The 19,661-nt window shown below is 35.2% G+C and overlaps 1 protein-coding gene across 1 annotated transcript in view; it reads left to right on the top strand.

Moving 5' to 3' along the window:
• Window positions 1-19,661, top strand: part of MDGA2 (MAM domain containing glycosylphosphatidylinositol anchor 2) — a 914,699-nt gene that overhangs the window by 454,203 nt on the left and 440,835 nt on the right. The window lies entirely within an intron of this gene.

Below are 19,661 nucleotides of genomic sequence, written 5' to 3'. Positions count from 1 at the left end.
GGACACTTAAAATAAAATAATCTCCCCACAGTGGACTCTTCTCTGTAACCCTGTTTTCTCTGACACTGATTCTTCCTCTCTTTTACCTTGACCCTTGACCCCAGGCTTTGAAATTGATAAAGTCCTTGATTTGAGGACCATTTCTGGGTCTTCAGATCTAGCATCTTGAGTAGCCACTGAGACCATGTGGGAGAGTTAGTTTTTCTTGGCAGGAATCTAGACAAGTAGGAAGCAGGAGACAGGAAGAGATAAGATGAATACATTTCTCTTTATTTCATTTTTCAGAGAACTGCAATGAGAGTATGTTTCCAGTTTGCAAATCTTGCAGATAATCCTGCAGGCAGAAACAGGCGCAGCAGGAGCAACATACCTTTTCATTGCCCTACGTTTTTCCTTGCCTCAGTCACGCCTTCTGCTTTTTACCCCCCTTCATTTCCCTAGACTTGCATCTCCCAAAGAAACTCTCAACAATGTCTTGTTTGGGGCACTGCTCTTTCTAAAGGATTGGGACTAAGATAGATGGCATTGTTTTTCTATTCATTTAGCAAAGATTGTAGAGAATAGAAAGGTTTATAAAATCCCCTTCTGCTTACACTGTTACCATCAGTTGTTCATATCATTATTTCTATTATTAGTTCTGAAACAAAACAAAACAAAAACTTTTTTCAGAAGACATAAAACCTTTTTCCACCCCCCGCCCCCATGATTATTCCAGGAATTAAAAAAAAAAAAAATCTATCCCTGGGCAAAACTTGTAATAAATGCATCGTAAGTGAATACATTGAATGGTGAGATTTCACTAATAGGCTTTTTGGCATGTCATAGTATGAAACAATGCAAAAAAATTTGTGACCTGATACGGATATATAAGCTTTGTGTCATTATCTTCTCTTTATTTCCCTCTAAAATCTAGTAGTAGTTGATTTTGGATAGTAAGCAATTCTAAAGACAGTATTATAAGTGACACTTGAAAGTTTTCTCTTTCACATACTTAATATCATGCACTCTTTTAAAACCAATAAGATAATCAAGATTTTGATCATTTCGGTATATCCTATAATTGTATAATTAGATATCATAATTGCATGTTCAAATGATTACACATGTGAACACTAATTTCTTAAGTATTCACAATTATTTTAACTATGTAAATAAACAGTAATTGACTGAAGTGACAAAAATCAAATAAATACTTCCATCAAAAATTTTCACAGAAAAATAAAAATACATATTTATTGAAATTACCTCTCAGTGAACTCTAGCATTTTCTGTTTATTAGAAGTTTGATAGGAACTGTATTAATTTTACAGTAAGACATAACAAGATTGCATCTTACCGTAATAGTGAATGTATAAGTTTATTAGAAGAGGCAAACATCCTTTCCATTAAATGTCATGGTAGCATCTTAGAATGTACGTCATCTCCTATTATCTGTTCAGTTCAACATACATTTGTATGCTTTTGGTATTGTGTCCTCAACATGAGCCACTGCTATAAAGTATTGACTTTGAATATATTTGCTATTTGGGGGCTTCTTGGCATTAGGCATAGAAGTTAACAGTGGTTGATGTACATCTGGAATAATGAGATCTTGTGCATGTGTGTGCTGTCACTTCAGTCACATCAGACTACTTGCAATCCCATGGACTATAGCCTACTAGGCTTCTCTGTCCATGGTGATTCTCCAGGCAAGAATACTGGAGTGGGTTGCCATGTCCTCCTCCAGGGGATCTTCCTGACCCAGGGATCCAACCTGAGTCTCTTGTGTCTCCTGCTCAGATGGTAATGAGATCTTAGGTACTTATAATTTTCTTTACTTAATACATATTTGAAAACCACTGATGATAAAACTGTGTCCAAACTTTAATTAATACTTAATAAACAGTATCTACACCTCATGTTATTTTTTATGTCTTTGTTGTTTTACTGGAGAACATATGATTGTAGTTTCATATAATTGCATATATATAACAAATGTAAATATGTATTTATATAAATATAAACATTTGTATATATTGAATATATACTTATATCATATATAAAGTATTTGTACACACATATTATTGGGGCAGTATCCAGAATTATGAGAGGCAAGTTACGTATTAATATCTCTGTCACTTGCTATGTGATTTTGGTTTTGGTATCTACCTGTATCCCCTTCATGGATCACAGCCTTGTTGTGGCAAAGAGGCTTGTATAACTCGAAGAAGCTATTATCCATATCATGCAGGGCCACCCAAGACAGACGGGTCATAGTGGAGTTCTAACAAAACATGGTTTTCCGGTAATCATGTACATATGTGAGAGTTGATCCATAAATAAGGATGAGAGTTGAAAATTGATGCTTTTGAATTGTGGAGCTGGAGAAGACTTTTCAGGCTCCTTTGAACTTCAAGGAGATCAAACCAGGCAATCCTAAAGGAAATCAACCCTGAATATTCCTTGGAATGACTGATGATGAAGATGAAGCTTCAGTACTTTGGCCACCTGAAGCAAAGAGCTGACTCATTGGAAAAGACCCTGATGCTGGGAAAGATTGAAGGCAAAAGGAGCAGGGGGTGGCAGAGGCTAAGATGGTTAAATAGCCTCACCTACTCAATGGACATGGATTTAAGCAAACTCTGGGAGATAGTGGAGGACAGAGGAGCCTGAAGTGCTAAAGTCCATGGGGTGGCAAAGAATTGGACGCGACTTACTGACTAAACAGCAATAACAACAAAATCTACAATAAAGTTAATAAAAAGAAATTAAGATATTTATAAAAGATATTTTATATCGCTATGTGTACTAGTTTTATTTTGAACCAGTCAAGTAATTGAAAACATTTTAGGGGTTACTCTTAATACCTCAAGGGGCAATAAGCTGAGTGAGTTTCATCCGTTTCAATTACTTTCCTAAAGGACCTCAATTCAAAGTATAGAGCTGTTGGTAACATCCATTGTTAGAGGCCCTATTTCATGATTTTAAAAATGTTTGAATTCCCCCCAGTCCTAGGGGGTAAGAGTGAAATGTTCTCAGGAATTTCTTAATGAGTCTGAACTGAAAGTCATGTTTTTGTTAGTGGAGTAGTCTTTTAGATAAGAAATTTTGTATGAGTCTTTTAATAAGTTTTTAAAAAACATAGTTTTCCTGTGGTTGTATAAGAAATTCTAGAGCAGCCTCTCTTTGTTTGTACTTATGTGACCAGTAGTCCTGTCTAATACCATCCCATTGGGCAGCTGGATTTTATGCTGCTCATTTATATTTGTGGAATAAATATTCTAGTATCCAGAAAATATTAATGTAGGTAAATCCAAGGAGAGGAACATGCTTTTGGAGGTTGGGGGCCCCTGGTGTGACAAAATAGTGCTGACATTACTCTGCTAAGCCTTGCTTTGAAGGTGAATCTGATGTCAGATGAGAGTGAGGAGAAAATGGCTGTTATCAGTCAGGTTTCAGTTATAGATAACAGAGTCTATTCTAGCTAGTTTCAGCATAAATGGATTAATTGAGGTAATTAATTGCTTACAAAGCTAATTTTAAGGGCTGCAGGAAGCTGTAAAGCTGTTTCTCCTGGAATGACTTCCAGCGTTTACCCACCAATGAATTGTTTCCTCTTTTAGAATCACAAAGTAGTTTCTTTGCCAATGGATTAAAAAAAAAAATGGATCTTAGTTATGATTGATTCCTCAGAAAATATCTTTCTTCCCACCTAATTTGTTTCTGAATTTTCATTTATAAAGCAGAAATTCTGTTTGCAACCTTAGTGCAAAGGAATCTGGTAAATGTAATTTTCAGCTTTCTGGCTTCAGATTGTAAGAGGTATCCTACTCAGAAGTTGAAAGAGATGGCAAACAACCAATGAACTGTATCTTGTGGTCCAAGGGGGCAATTATATGGGATGATTTCACATTCAACTATCTCTAGAAACAATTTGGTCTTCACTCTATTTGGACTCAGTGGCTCTGTGGTAAAGAATCCTCCTGCCAATGCAGGGGATGCAGGTTCCATCCCTGGGTCAGGAAGATTCCCCTCAAGGAGGACATAAAATCCACTCCAGTATTCTTGCCTGGGAAATACCATAGACAGATGAGCCTGATGGGCTTCTGTCCATGTGGTCGCAAAAAGTCAGACGCAACTTAGCAACTGAGCACACATGCTCATATTTGGACAAAAGTCAAAATCTCAAACTTGTCATCAAAGACGTAGGTCTTGAAGTTGTCAGCATGTTGAAGATATTATATCAGTTTCCTGTTTGTGGAAACCACTCTGTCTTAGGACAGACTTCTTTGTAGACCTCTTTTAACTTTAAAATTCTTCTCTTTTTAGCCCAGCAAACAGATTCTATTCTGCAGAAATCTTATTCTGCAGAATAAGAATAAGAATATTCTACAGATATTCTTATTTCCTTCCTGTCGCAGAAATATTCAGTCCTGAGAATCACAGGATAATTTTGTTCTTTATTGTTCATTTCCATTTAAATTGGGAAAAACAGTCTGGTAGAAATATAAATTAGGCTTTCCTGGTGGCTCAGATGGTAAACAGTCTGTCAGCAATGTGGGAGATGTGGGTTTGATCCCTGAGTCAGGAAGATCCCCTGAAGAAGGGAATGGCAACCCACTCCAGTATTCTTGCCTGGAGAACACCACAGACAGAGGAGCTGGGCAGGCTACAGTCCGTGGGGTCGTGAAGAGTCAGACATGACTGAGTGACTAACACTTTCATTTCAGAAGTATAAATATGTGCCAGAAATATTACAGTGTGTTGGTAAAGTTGAATGATGTGTTCTCTCTTTACTAAGAGTTTAGGCACCATCCTTTTTTCTATCTGTTCTGAGAGAGAAATTCTTTGTTCTTCTTGAATCAAAGCTATCAGCCTGAATTTCTGTTAGTAACACCAGTGCATGACTAAAACCAGACTGATTTCAGAGAGAACTTCCCCATATACTCCTTGTAAGACCTTGGACAAATCACTTTACTGTTTTCAGCATCAGTTTTCTCATCTGTAAAGTGGGGCTGTAGTACCTAATTGATATGACTGTGAGAATTAAATGAGATATCATAATAAAGCATTTTCCAGATTAAACTGTTGGTAAATTATTGAGTACTTTTAGTAGAAATTCAGAGTCATACAGATGCTTGATAAAATCCTTTAACCACTAGTTATTGATTGTATGGTCTTAGGAAAGGTGTTATAGTTAACCTTTTTGAATCTCAAGTTAGTAATTTGCAAATTAAGTATAATAACATTTTCTTTTAGGCTTTTGTATGAAGACAATTATGCAGAAGGGACTATATAGAATCTAACACAATATTAGTTCCCACATCTTCCCTATCTGAGCTTTATCCAAAATTGAAACAAGGTAAAAAGAAATTCTTGCAATATTTTACTATGACATTAATCTAGAGGGCAGAAATGTTTCAAGTATGTTTGAAATTAGCATACCATTAATACGCTCTGATTTGTAGATTCTGAAATTAAGCCACTTGCTTGAATATTTAAATGGACTTCTTTCATTTTTATTATTTATAATGCCTCAGTTTGGTTTTGCATGTCTTCTTCTGATAGCTTTCAATCACCTGGATGTTGCCTCAAGTTTCAATTCCAAGTCAACAGCTATGAGTAAAGATCATTTGTGTTGTAAGGTGCCCATAAAGTGTCTTACTCTTCTTATTCTTATTTTTCTAAAAGTTGCTCAAATGTTTTAGGGGAAAAGTATGTGATAAAGATTTTTCCGTAGCTTGAAAATGTACCCATAGGAATTGAAGATGTTAATTTCTTTCTAGTTTCAGGTGCCCAGAGAAGTACAGAGGGACAGATCGTTTACTCTCAAGTATATCCTTAGGCCAATTCAATGTACCTTTCTTTCAGTATTTTAGATGAATTATTAGAAAACATGAAATAGAATTGTACTTTATTATATATTTGGTATAATCTGGCTAAATTTATTTATTAGGGAAAGGTCAGAATATCATAATTATGAACATTTCTGCCAAGCCTACATGCCAAAAGACATTGTCATTTTTCTAAAATGTGTTGGTGTTTTTTCAGCATTTCAAATAGCAGAAGTTCATTTTGTTATCTTATAAATAAATTTAAATGCAGCTTTAGTAGGGTGCACTCAGAGTGAGTGAGGCAGAGCAATTTTTTTTATTACATTTCTAATACTCTGCAGTGTTGGAAATACTGTTAATTTAGATTACATTCTATTATAAAAATCATTAAAGAATTTGCTGCTTTGCTTTCAGCAAGATTAAGTGTGATGGTGAAAAATGCCCCATAAGAAACCCATAGGGAAGAAAGTGGAAAACTAGCTGTTTATCAGCAACACTGAAAAAATACTTAATAGTTAAAATTTGTGGTTAAATAAATATTGATTATTAAGTATAAAAGTGCTAAATTTAAATCAGAGGAAACTTTTAAAGTTCTGGAAGAAACACTATAGTGAAACTTGACTACCCTCCTGTATATATTCTCAAATTGCCAAAAAAAAAAAAAACGTGTTTGTAATATACTGTATGCCATTACAGCACCTGCTCCTTCATAAAAATAACATATTGATGATTGAGTTGTAAACACTCAGTGTAAGGATTTATTTATTTTTTAACCAGTGGTTTATTCTCTGTCTTATGAGCTGGCACTCTGATCTTTTAGATGCCTTAAATAGAGCATTTCCAATATATACAGTTTATTTATTTGAATGCTTCTAGTTATTTCCTCAAGAGTAGCATTTTAATTATTTTGCATTTGGAAAAACAAATCAAATGTTTATAAGGTCTGCAAATGTTAAAAATGGATTTCTTATTGTTTAATTTTTTTCATGACAAGTTGTCTTTGTCTGCTAATTACCAAATGCAGAAATAATAGTACTTTAAACAAGATAAGTTTAAATTCTGCCTAGAAAATGAATCTAGATGTCAAAATTATTGAGACAGTATGATCCCTTCATGGTGTCATGAGGGACCCATCCTTAGCACATATGACTTCTGCCTTGGAGTTAGCTCACCATATAAGATGCGTTCTGTAGCCTTAGCTATCACAGTTGAATTTCAGGCAGGAAGGAAGAAATGGGAAACACAGAAATGGGTCCATGCCCTTCTCTTTTAAGGAGTTTCTTTAGAGGTCCCTCACAACACTTCTGCTACAAGATATACATATGTGCAGAAAGAATAAATTTACCAAGTCTGAGAATACTGTACTTAGAAAGGCCTGCTTGAAAGATTGGTTCTTGCTTGGCATCTGGAAATTTGGATTTCAGGAAGGGTTGCTCCAGTCCCCCTCTGATTAGAATGGTTCATTGTGCTTAAATTTTTTCTGCAAACAATATGATTGGCATGGAACACTTGCTTTACTTTTGCAGATTGAATTTTGATATAGGCAGGGCAGATGGTGCCTATGTGACCAGACCCAGTAAAACCTGAATCTCTAGTAAGCCTCCCTGGTAGAATATTTCATAAACGTTGTCATTAGCTAATGCTGGGGGAGTTAAGTGCCTCCTTGTGACAACATGGGGAGAGGATTCTTTTAAGCTTATTTCTGTTTTCCTTTAAATGTCATCCCCCCCATCACATTTCTCTTTTATTAATTTTGTTTTGTATCCTTTCACTGTAATATGTCATAGTCATGAGTATAACTATATCACGAGTCCTATAAGTCCTCTGTGAGTCATCAAACCTAGACATGATCTTGGAGACCTCTTAAAAAAAAAAAAAAAACATGAAAATTCAGTAAGTGACCGAATGCTTACTCAGTCACTTAAGTTATAAAACACATTTTAAGGTCTATCACAGATGTGATTTTTTTTTGGGGGGGGTACTAAGATTTTAAATTTTTATTGGCCTTCTCTTTTCATCACCATGACCGCAAAGTTTTGGATCTGATGACTGGAAGAATGGAGTTGTCATTAACTGAAATCGAAAGATGGTGAGAGTTTGTTTGAAGGGAAGATCAAGAGTTTATATCTTGATCAATTTTGGATATGTTACATTGTAGACAGAGAGTAGGTGGTGGTGCCAGAAGACTGGATTCAAGAGAGAGGACTCAACTACAAATATTAAATTAGAAGTCATCATCACGTAAGTGGCATTTAAGGTACAGACGGGATGAACAAGGAAGTGAGTGTAGATGGAAAGGAACAAGCATTATGGCACTCAGCATCCATTTAAAAGTCAGGGAGATGAGTAGGAACCACCAAAGGAGACTAGGAAGCAGTGGACAGTAAAGTGAAAGTGAAAGTTGCTCAGCTGTGTCAGCCTCTTTGCCACCCCATGGACTATACAGTCCATGGAAGTCTCCAGGCCAGAATACTGGAGTGGGTAGCCTTCCCCTTCTCCAAGGATCTTCCCAACCCAGGAATCAAACCCAGGTCTCCTGCATTTCAGGTGGAATCTTTACCAGCTGAGCCACAAGGGAAGCCCAAGAATACTAGAGTGGGTAGCCTATCCCTTCTCCAGCAGATCTTCCTGACCCAGGGATCAAACCGGGGTCTCCTGTACTGCAGGCAGATTCTTTACCAACTGAGCTATCAGGGAAGCCTGAATGGACAGTAAGGAAGCAGCAAAACAAATCTCTTTCCAGTCACCTTGTGGAAACTTGGGAGAATATATCTTGCTGTTTTTTTTCCCCCTGTTTATTATAGCTTGCATTGTTGTCCAGTCGCTAAATCATGTCCGGCTCTTGTCACCCAGTTGACTGCAGCATGCCAGGCTGCATGGCCAAAATACTGTAGCTTGAACTTTAGCATAAATACTTCCGGTGAATATTCAGGACTGATTTCCTTTAGGATTGACTGGTTTGATCTCCTTGCAGTCCTGGGAACTCTCAAGAGTCTTCTCCAGGACCACAATTTGAAAGCATCAATTCTTTGGCTCTCAGCCTTCTTTATGGTCCAATTCTCACATCTGTACATGATTACTAATAAAACCGTAACTTTCACTATATGGACCTTTGTCAGCAAAGTGATGTCTTTGCCTTTTAATATCCTGTCTAGATTTTTCATAGTTATCCTTCCGAGGAGAAAGTGACTTTTAATTTCATGGCTGCACTTGCCATCCACAGTGATTTTGGAGTCCAAGAAAATAAAATCTGGCATTGTTTCCATTTCTCCCCTTCTATTTACCATGAAGTGATGGGACCGGATGCCGTGATCTTAGTTTTTTGAATGTTGACTTTTAAGCCAGCTTTTTCAGTCTCTTCTTTCACCTTCATCAAGGGGTTCTTTAGTTCCTCTTTGCTTTCTGCTATTAGAATAGTATCATCTGCATATCTGAGGTTATTGGAAATGAAGTCAAATCTTTACATTTTAATCATATCTGAATACATTTAGCATGGTGTTTGATATTTTTATGCCAGCTGTATTGCAATGTTGATTCATTTAACACCCTATCTCTAAAATTTGGATGGTTTTCTGATAAACAAATTAATAACTCACATTACCTATTCTTCTGTTTTATTTTTATATTATTTTTCTCCAATATTTCCATCTCTCTTGAATGAATTTAGCTTTATAAATTTACTTTTTTCCATTTATCAAATTTTATTCTTGTCCTAGATAGTACTACTAATTGCTGATTCAGTAGGAATTTAAAATTTGACAATAGGGAAGTACCATTTGATATTTTCTTCTAAATTCATCCATTCATATTCAATGTATAATCCTATGTTTATAAAGATAAAATGAAAATATTAATATTTATATATTAATTAAATTTATTAAAATTAGAGAATTTACCCCCAAATTCCACTGTTATATTTCAAAATGAACATGGCTGAGTAGACTCAGTTTTAATTTGAAGAAATGTTTATTAAAAGATCAACACCTCAATTAATTGAAACTCATTATATTGTGGGTGCCTTGTGGAGTGGGATTTTTCTCTAATTTATATTTCATTGTCAGTAGAATTATACTGCTAGGAATCCATTCAAGCAACAATGATTTTGTTAATTATTCTTATATCCTAGACTCAGTGCATTGGATTGGAGACACCAAAAACAAGAACAGTCCTTGATGTTGTAGTTTATTAAAGGCAAAATAGTTGTCTTAGGTCTGGTTCTTTAGAAGTAGAGTTTGAGATGAGAATTCAAGTCCAAGGGGTTTATTACGGAAACACTTTTAGAAGATACTGCTGCTGCTGCTGCTACTGCTAAGTCACTTCAGTCATGTCCGACTCTGTGCGACCCCATAGACGGCAGTCCACCAGGCTCCCCCGTCCCTGGGATTCTCCAGGCAAGAACACTGGAGTGGGTTGCCATTTCCTTCTCCAATGCATGAAAGTGAAAAGTTAAAGTGAAATCGCTCAGTTGTGTCCAACTCTTAGTGACCCCATGGACTGCAGCCTACCAGGGTCCTCCATCCATGGGATTTTCCAGGCAAGAGTACTGGAGTGGGGTGCCATTGCCTTCTCCAAAGATACTGCTAGTGGAGTAAAAAAGCAAGACAGGAAAAGGAAGAAGCCAGGCAAGGGTGTGATTTTAGGGGATTAGCCTCAACCTGATCCTGTAGAAGGAGCTCTAGAGTATAAGTTATGCTTCAAAATCTGTCCTAAGGGAGACAAAGGGAGTTGGGCTTACATAGTCACTAAAAAGCCATTGGATAGAGAGGAAAATCTCTAGCATTTCTCAGACTCTGCCTCTGAGAGCAAAGTGGCCCCACAGACCTGAGACCTTCCAAATGTAAGAGGGCATCCTTAGGAGGTGTACATGGAAAGCACAAAGGGACTCTGCGAGATTCAGGCGGAACAGCAGTTATCTATAACATAGAAATAGCTAATCTATATGACACATATGAGTACTCTGGCAGAGAGATTTGCAAGGTGCTATGGCAACACTGAGGACAAGATGAAATAGAGCTCTGTGGGAGAGGGAAGACTTTCTAATAAAATGATTTCTGGAGGATCAGAGGGAGTTAACTAGATAATGAGAAGGAAAAAAGGAAAACTTTCATTTCAGGAGGAGCCTGGTGTACAAAGGCACAGACACATAGGAAAAAAAAAATTCCTACCTTTCAAGCTTGTCATGGGTTTAAAATCAACCAATAAAATTTTAAAAAGCATTTTATTTACTTTTAAAGAAGTAAAATCCTGTTACTGGTTGTCTGGAGTCCATGATTAATATCTTGGTTATGCTACAAAAAAAAAAAGCCTTCAACGAAGCAATCTGCAGTAACCCCAACACTTTTTAAAGCATTTGCACCAAAATGTACCCTCTTCTGTCGCCTTTGGTTTGATAGACTGCTACCAGGTCCTATTGTAGTTCTCCATACACAGGTAGGAATCAACATTGCTAAAGATAAACACAAAATTTACTTAGTATCTCTCACTGCTTATTTTCACAAGAGATGAATAAAGTCTTCAAAGTTTAAATTCAAAAGAAAAGCCACAGTCAAGAGAATGATGAGAAAAAAATGTTTTCTCTGCTTTAAGGCGTATCTCATTTTCAGAAATACCCATGTCCTCACCTCAAAGTTCTCCTTTTGTTTCCAATGCATTTACCATAATGATTCCCTCTCCTTCACCATTCTATTCTTTGGCTGGTGAGAAGACCCCAGGTTGATGTTCAGACTCTTTTTTCTTTATTGCCTCCCTGAGCTTCTTATTCACACTACACACTCTGAACAATTCTTCCTTATCACAATGTGGACAATATTAATAGATAGTAACTGTAACTTGTAGGAATCTTTTGAAGTTCTAAATTATTTTTAGTAGTAGTCATATTAGTGATAGCAGTGATCTTTAATATTGGTCAGCATGCTAGAAAAATATAATGTTCATGCACAGAGTGAAAAAGTTGTCGATTCCCAGGTGTCTCGGTGGTAAAGAATCCACTTGTCAGTTCAGGAGATGCGGGTTCTATCCCTGGCTTCGAAAGATCCTCAGGGAGTAGGAATTGGCAACCCATTCCAGGATTCTTGCTTGGAAAATTTCAAGGGCAGCAGAGTCTGGCGGGCTACAGTCCATGGGGTTGAAAATAGACACAGCTGAACACACACACACAGTCTATAGAAGTTTTCAGGTTAAAAATTTGTTGCTTTGACAGAAAATTTTTGTATAATATTTAGAAACAAGAGTGACATTTTTCTATTATTTATAATAGACTGATACAGTTTATTAAAAATTGAACCTGTATGATCTGGAGTCCTGTTCCACTCAGAGTTCTATTTATTGTATTGAGTAACTCAAAGAGAACATATTTTCTCTGTTATTTTCCCTCATATTAGTGCAGGATAAGAGGATAACTTTTATTTTCAAAACTGTAAAGAGCACTGTTACTCATAATCATACCTTTATGCCTTTTCAGATTATCACTCTGGAAATGACAAGAGCCATGACTGGCTTTGTTTAGTGCCCAAAGGCTCTGGTGGCAAATCACCCCAATAATTATAGCAGATCAGATGATGTTTATCTTTCTCTGGATGTCTTTTACAGATAAAGGATCTTTTTTCAGAATATGAACAAGGCTGGGACAAAGCTCATATTTGTCATTATAGATTGACCTGAAGAGACAAGAGAATAAAGCCTAACACCTTGACAAGTGATAGAAACCATCTTTAATTCACAAAACTTCTCATTCACTAGATGTTAATTAAAGGGGAGAACCTAGAAGTCTGAGAATTGTCAAGGGCTAACTACTTATTGAGTTTGTACTATCTATGGAATATACTCTTTTGGATTCACCTAGGTCTATCCTCTGGTCTGCACTTTAGGTTTTTAACATTTTCTTAAGCTATTTTAGTCAACAGTGATTTTATTTAAGACTACATAAAAATAATGATGTTCAAAAATATCATTATTTGCAAAAAGCAAAGTAGAAAATTCTCTGTGGAGAGTTAGCTGACTCTAAGCGAAGTGTTAGGATCGGCAGCCTAGGAGTATCTCCAAGCTGTTCCTTTAGATTATATAGTTACCATAAAGAGTATCCCTCTAAAGTGTAACATCTTTCTTTTTCTGTACATGTTATTTTTATGGAAATAAAAAGTGTTTAAATACAATCATATTTAACAATGCAGCATATTTGAGTAGTGAATATATTTTATTCCTGCTTTGGGACTAGCAAGTTGTCCCAAATAACCCATCCCCTCTTTTCCCAGAGCTATAGAATTAGATTTTAGAAGGCGCCTGGGAGACAGGAGCTCTGTGTGGTAAAGAGTACACTTCCCAGCCTTTCTGGTAGCTATGGGTGGGGCTCTGTCTGTCTGAAGTGAGCCAGTGTCCTGAGGCAATATCCTAGAGCCTTCTGTAAAGCCGATGTGGTAGGCACTTTTTTGTCTTTTCCTCTTTTCTTCTGGTAGGGTGGGGATGTGAAAACTAGATTTGTAGCTGCTATTCTGGGCCTTGAGCTCCAGCAGCACATGGTAGTGCAGGCAGTTTCAAAGAGCCTGAGTCCCTGAGCGGAGTCATTACATTCTCACTGGTCTGCCTCACTCCAGATTTTTTTTTTTTTTTACATGATGGAATCTAAATTTATCTTGTATAAATCTCTGTTCATGTGTCTATCTTACAGCTGAATTATATCCACCTTCCCTCATAGCTCAGTTGGGCTTCCCTGATAGCTTAGTTGGTAAAGAATCCACCTGCAAAGCAGGAACCCCAGTTTGATCCCTGGGTCGGGAAGATCTGCTGGACAAGGGATAGGCTACTACCCTCTCCCATATTTGGGGGCTTCCCTTGTGGCTCAGCTGGTAAAGAATCTGCCGGCAATGCGGGAGACATGGGTTCGATCCCTGGCTTGGGAAGATCCCCTGGAGAAGGGAACGGCTACCCACTCCAATATTCTGGTCTAGGGAATTCCATGGACTGTAATAGTCCATGGGGTTGAAAGAGTCAGACACGACTGAGCAACTTTCATGTGTCTATCTCACAGCTGAATTATATCCACTAACACCTCAAGTTTCAACTCAAGTTCTACATTTAATCTGTAAAATTAATGAATTACTATCTACTGAACTAATCAGGATTGGGATGCAGAGTTGAATTATCCATAAAGTATTTCTATGGTGTGTGTGCATGTGTGTGTGTGTGTGTGTGTGTGCGTGTGTGTGTGTGTGTGTGTGCATGTGTGTGTGTTCTTCCTTATCACTCCAAGTTTATCAATTAAAGTTTGGCTGTTAGTCATAGAAACCACCCCCCTCCCAAAGTATGATGTAAGATAGAATTGTATTTTTCTCCTATGTAGAAACCCAGAAACTATACATAGTTCAGGTTAGGTAGGTGAAACTCCCATGATGTCAGAGATTTAGATTCTTCTGTTTTATAGATTCTCTGTGCTTGACTTTCATTCCATGTCAGTTCAGGGTCCAAGATGGCAGACAGCAGTAATGTGCTGAAATGAGCAAAATGTGGAGGGGTGCTTCCCTATAAGAATATTTCTTCTTGAAACACACTGGCAAGAATGTAGCTGAAATAGTAAATGCCTTTGTTTTGGGCAACCTTGTGCCTGATGAATACTGTGGGATTCAATTTCTGTGGAAGAAGGAGAAATCAACATCAGGGAATGGGCAGACTCTAACACATTGTAATAGTTTATTGTAATAGTTTGTTTCTTCTGCCTGGAAGCCTATACAGTCTCCTTTGTAGAGTTTGAGGTCACAAGTTCTATCAGAGTATGCCTGGGGTTTCTTTATGGGCTTCCCTGGTAGCTCAGCTGGTAAAAAATCTGTCTGCAATGCAGGAGACCCCGCTTCAATTCCTGGGTCAAGAAGATCCACTGGAGAAGAGACAGGCTACCCACTCAAGTATTCTTGGGATTCCCTGGTGGCTCAGCTGATAAAGAATCTACCTGCAATGCAGGAGACAAGGGTTTGATCCCTGGGTTGGGACGATCCCCTGGAGAAGGGAAAGGCTACCCACTCCAGTATTCTGGCCTGGAGAATTCCATGGATGGTATAGGGGTTTCTTTTCTCATCAATTAGATGTATAACTTGGTAAACCCCCTTAATGATAAAGTTATCTTTCCAAAACTCAGGAATATTTCCTTTCATTATTTATCTTTTTAAGTAGAGGGGGAGAAACCCTTTCCATAAGTGATTATTTTGTATTCTTTCTATACTTTTCTGATTTTTCTATTATATTTCACAACTGCATTGTATTTTTTTCTTTTAAACTTATTTATAATAAATTCAATATTTGTTCATAGTAAAATAAAGTGTAAATAAGAATTTTAAATAAGAAATTTTTGAAAAGAATATTTTACATATTCTTTTATTTTACCAGTCCCACTCAGAATTAATCAAGGTTAAATTTTGTGTGTATTCATGTGCTCCATTTATGTATTAATATTTATTAACATGTTAGTGCATGCCTGCATGCTAAATCGTTTTAGTCATGTCTGACTCTTTGCAACCCTATGGATTGTAGCCTGCCAATCTCTGTCCATGGGGATTCTCCAGCCAAGAATACTGGAATGGGTTGCCATTTCTTTCTCCAGGAGTAACATATTATGCAAATATGTTGCACATATTAACATATATGTGCAAATGCATTTACACACATGTACTCTTTTTACACAGATGAGAATAGTCTCATTTTTTGTTAGCTTGATAAAATATTTTGTATGTTTATTCTTTCCATTTCTCTATTCAATTCAGCTTTAGAGTCAATTAATTTGTCACCACTTCCCTATCTTTTGATATTGTATTGTTTTCAGTGTTGTACTATTACATAGACATTTTATACATTCTTGTGCAAATGTTAGGTATATTTTAACTAGATAATTGCTAAGTCCAAGTCTGAATATGTTCATTTTTTTGACATAATTTACTGGATTCTGCTCCAAAAAGGAAGATTTTACCATCTTACCCTTCGAATCCCAGCTATGAAACCTCAACAGCACAAGATGGTATGAGATAGTGTTTGAGGCCATTTGATAGGTGAAAGTTGGTTTCTCATGCTTTGATTTACAGTTTTAAAAAGAAAGAAATTGAACATCTCTTTACTTAAATAATGCCAATTTGTAGTTCTATTTTTTCCCTTTTCTTTTCTTATCCATTAACTTACTCATCATCTAGTATACTATGTACATATACATATATATTGTATATATATGTATATTTTATGGAAACTAACCCTGAATTCTGACATTTTTAATAGTAAATTGTCTTACATAATTTTTAAAAAAGAGTGACATATTAATCAAGTGATAAGTTTTTTTTTTTTTTTTTTTTTTTTAGAATTTGTATTAAAAGCCCTGCTCACTTGAATAATTGTAGACAGATCACTCCATATTTTCTTATGGAACAATTTCAATTTTCTACTTTGAAATCTTTATTGCATCTAGAATTAATTTTGATATGAAGGGTGGGTTAGAGAGTCAGCTTTTTTTTCCATTATGGATATATAGTCAATTGCCCCAACACCACTTACTAAACAAGCTTTCTTTCTGCTTTTCATTTAAAATATTTCCTGTATGAAATCCTAAATTATATACATATTTCTATACTCTTAACAGTGTTCTCCTGTGTGGTCCCTAGATCTCTCTGGGGACCCTGTGATCTTTACAGGGAGTTCATGAAGAAGAATGTTGTTTCTCACTATGCTGCTTTTGTAGTAAAGGAAGATAAAACAGGCAGCCTGTTAGCACAGAACAAAGCTGTGGCATCAAATTGTACTAGCAGTCTTTGTATTCTTTGCTACTTCACTACTATTTACTCACAGTAATAATAATAATAAAATATCAGTGTCACTATTTTTGATAAATCAGAAAAATCAGTATTCATTTTTTAAAGATTTTTTTTAATGTGCTTCATTTGTAAAGTGTTTACTGAATTTGTCTTATATCTCTTGGTCTTTTTTTGAGGTGTGTGCTAGAACAAACCCCCACCCTCTACATTGGAAGACAAAGTCTTAACCACTGGACCCTCAGGGAAGTTCCAGTATTAATTTTTAACATCTTAGAACACAGTCACTGTATTTTTAATATCCTAAGTGACAAAATGGAAAATTCCTAAAAAGGATTTCTGCTGCTTACTAAAGTACAGAGTTTGTCTCAAGGCAAAGTCTTGTATGAATGAGTTTTGTGGTGAATTACCCACTTTTTTTTATAGAATATTTTTTTTTTTTTTTACTTAAAAGGATGCTTTTTATACATGGTTATTCAGACTTGGGTATTTGGCAAATATTTCCTCAAAAATGAATGGAATGAACCTATCATCCCAAATAAAACACCTTAACAATGGTTATTGCTTATGATAAATTTCACATATTTAAGAGAAAATTTAGAATTTTGGAAAATCTGCCAACAGAAGCATGATAGCATGGTAGGCACATATACTAATTTCACCAATCCTTATAGAAGACTATTCTATGAAGACTGATGATATTAGTATATGTGAATTGTATTATATGTTGAGCTATCTCAACATCTGGAAGATCTTCATAACTCAATGAATTCATATTTTCCAGATGACTAATCTATGTTGCTACAAAATCATGCATGAGAAAATGATCTATTAAAAGTGCAAGATAGACCAATAGGTTTTAGTGTCACAAAGAGCAAAAAGGGTATTGATATGGTTTTCAATTCTATTTTGCAAGTAGGAAACTAACACTGACGGAATTTTACTGTAGTCTCAAGGAAGACTGTCCACAGTTATCTAAAAAGGCTATGGAAATACTACTCCCTTTATAGCCAGTCCCCAACATGCTGCCACAGATTGCATGCATATGTTGATATAATTATCTAGCCGGCTTTTTTTCACTAAAGAAGATACGGAAGAGATTTGCAAAACTATAAAGCAATTCCATTCATTTTACTTAATTATTTTTGTCTTGAAAAATTAAAAGTGTTCCTTAAGTTAATGTCTTCAGTTTATTAAAATGATTTAAAATGAGTTAATAACACATAATTTAACATTGTCTTAGTTTCTACTACACTGATTATGAATAGATATAATTTAAATAGCTAAAGATATTTGAGATCATTAATAATTTTTAATAGAGTAAAGGTATTCTAAGATCAAAAAGTTTGATAGTCTATATCATAATTTCTTCTCTCACTCTTTTCTCTTTCTTTGTCTCTCTCCCCACCCCACCCCCACACACAGACACACAGGCACAGGCGCACACACACACATACACACACATGCACACTCTTATTCTCTACATCACCCAATTTCTGGACAATTACCAGTACTATAACAGTATTCTAAAACTAAATTATTGTCTTAATATCATGTTTTTAATATCCAAAACTTCTAGGCCATTTCCATAATTCTTTTGATTCTGAACTTACTTTTTATATTCTGAAATGTTTATTTTTAAAAATCAATATTGGTACCATATTGTGATAGTCAAGGAAAACTTGGCATTTCATAGGAATTGTGTTTTATTTACATCTTAGGTAGAAATATATATATATATAAGAGAGAATTAGCATATATCTATATAGGATATACAAAGCAAAAATATGTAATTTGCTTGTTCATTTTAATCTTTTTTTATTTTGTTACCTATAAATTTTGAAATTTAAGTTAAAATAGAACCCTAGATTTTTGCATGGAAATGGTACTTATCAAATCAGTGCCCATGTTATTCTTTGTCTTTTATGATAATATTAATAATTAGCTTATGAACTACTTGAAATCAAGAATCACCCCATTTAATTTTTATATATATTTTCTGTAAAAAGTTTTAGATAAATATTTGACATGTATTTTTATGAATTACTCAACTTTTATTAATTTCTAAGTAAATTTTTAATTTCACACACAATTAAGGGCAAACGTGCATATATTTATACTGATATTGTAATGATTTGGAGAATTTTTTAAAGCTGCTTAGTGTCATTAGATCGTAAGTTTGAATTAACATTGTATCAAAATAGCATAAATAATAGTAGTATTAAATGATTTAAATTTTGATAACCCACTATTTAGTTGCATTTGTCTATGTTTCTTCATTTGTGTTTGCAGAGGATTTCTATCAGCAGAGTTACAACCTAAAAATAAATAAAGCAATATATTATACAGCAGGGAGAAGGAGAGATATAAAACTAAATCTTTTTACATCCTGTTTTGTATCACTTTACATTACCATCACGTGGCTTTTGTTCAGGTTTATATAAGCTAAAATACACAAAAGTTTACTTGAACACTAGTCTTTATTTCTAGTAAAAGCCAAATCTGATGTACACAGCTGTGTTGCAAAGAACAGTATTGTTTATAACAGAGTATTTTAGATATTCAAAGTGCTTTGGCAATTTAATAGAAATGTTCTCTTTGGAAAAGTTTACACATTTTTTGAAAATAATTATTGATATAAAGTGAATTCTAATTATCAAACAGACAAGTTATTTGTGGGCTTATTACAGCAAAGCTATAAAAAGGAAATAAAAATCATAACAACCACGTGTATAAAATTACACATAATCTCAATAAGCTACTCTGGTAATATACTTTAATTAACCAAATCAAATAGAAAATATTGCATAAAATAATGAAACATGTCCAAAAAGAAAGTGAGAGCCTACCTCTTTTTCCTATGCAGGTAAGTAAAAAATGCCTTACAGAGTTTGGAAAATAGAATTTTAGGTGCTCAAGGAAAAGAAACTAATCCATATTTCCAGTGTACTACTTATATTTAACTTCCTTTGTATATATTAATATTTTTTATTGTCCTTCACACTGATGAAACTATGGATGAACTCTATGCAATTGAGTTAGAATTATATGCACTATATAATAATAACTGCAT

The sequence above is a fragment of the Bos indicus x Bos taurus genome, chromosome 10 (assembly GCF_003369695.1).
Source record: "Bos indicus x Bos taurus breed Angus x Brahman F1 hybrid chromosome 10, Bos_hybrid_MaternalHap_v2.0, whole genome shotgun sequence".
NCBI lineage: Eukaryota > Metazoa > Chordata > Mammalia > Artiodactyla > Bovidae > Bos > Bos indicus x Bos taurus.
This window is presented reverse-complemented; position numbering and strand designations above follow the sequence as displayed.